Source organism: Pteropus vampyrus, unplaced genomic scaffold, assembly GCF_000151845.1.
Source record: "Pteropus vampyrus isolate Shadow unplaced genomic scaffold, Pvam_2.0 Scaffold361, whole genome shotgun sequence".
NCBI lineage: Eukaryota > Metazoa > Chordata > Mammalia > Chiroptera > Pteropodidae > Pteropus > Pteropus vampyrus.
Genome location: NW_011889142.1, coordinates 609613 through 610973, shown reverse-complemented (window position 1 = coordinate 610973; position 1361 = coordinate 609613).

Genomic DNA, 1361 nt, shown 5'->3' with positions numbered 1-1361 from the left:
GCGGGCAACTTGCAAGTCCAATAAAACAAAGGAGAGGAAGCTCTTTTATCAAGGGGAAGAGGAAGTTGTAGGGGGAGGGCTACTCCAAGCAAACTGTTCTCCTTGCTGTGCTTGGTGATAAACGTAGGGCATGAGAGCTCCCCCTACAGGCCTTTCCCATTCATTTTAAATGAGGATACCGTTTACTAAATTTTTTCCACAGGATTCTTACTGAACGCGGGTCAGAATGATCACATACCACGGATGAGGGATGAAGAATTTAATCAGATATCAAGAGTGATCATATATTGAGAGTGGGGATTCTAACTAAACTGATTTAGTAGTATTTTTGCTAAAACTGGGCACTACAAAGAAGGATACGTAAGTACAAAGGCCAAGGCCTGGTTGAGAAGGAGTCAGAGGAGCCTGACTAAAGTTCAGTCAGGGAGAGTGTCTGTGTCCTTGAGAATTGAAAAATTCCACTTTCTTTTCTTTAAGCAAAGAATACAGGGTAACCTTCAACATTAGGTCATAATCTGCGTGTAATATTTGTTCTTAGCGCTTCCCAATTTCTAATTTTAAACTGCAGGAAATGAGGTGCCAGGGAATTCTTTGGGTTCCTAAGCAGGACTTCCGAATCCTTAAAGATGCATTCTTAAAATCTTTTCACACTATCATTTATCTATAATAGGTCTCCACAAATGGTTACTGAACAGCAAGTCCAATATTTCAGCAGAGAGTAATAAAAATTGCCACTATTTTTACTGGCTTTTTCGTGCAATTCTCTCTCTCTCTCTCTCTCTCTCTCTCTCTCTCTCTCTCTCTCTCTCTCTCATTCACACAAACCATAGAGCCACTCCTCCAATGTTCCCTTGCTCCGACATGTTTTTCCTTCCTTATTGGCAATGGCCATGAAAAACCGTGTAGGGCAATAGAAAGTGCATGGGAATTGGAGCCTAATCCATATTTCAGCACCGCCCTAGATGCCAACACAAATGCAGATGACTGAATTTTCCATAAATGCAAGTTGCCCAGTTTATCTTTACTGGCAGGGAAACATCAACAAGACGTCTCATGGCAATGACGTTCTGAGTAGTCTCATTGCTTCCGTCCTTGCCCACAGTCTATTCTTGGCAAAATTACCACAAGGAGCCAGTTAATAACAAGATGACATAAACTTTCTCCTCTCCTGAAACTGTGATGATTTCCCACCTTCTTGTGAGTGAAAACCAAAGTCCTTATGAAGAACTGCAATGCAGTATGCGATGTGACCATCTCACTCCGATTTTTCCCCATTGTCCCCTAACATTCTAGATGATGAACACCAGAGCAGATCCCCGCAGGCCAAGCCAAGAGGCCTCCTTCAGCCACAGGTCAGCCCG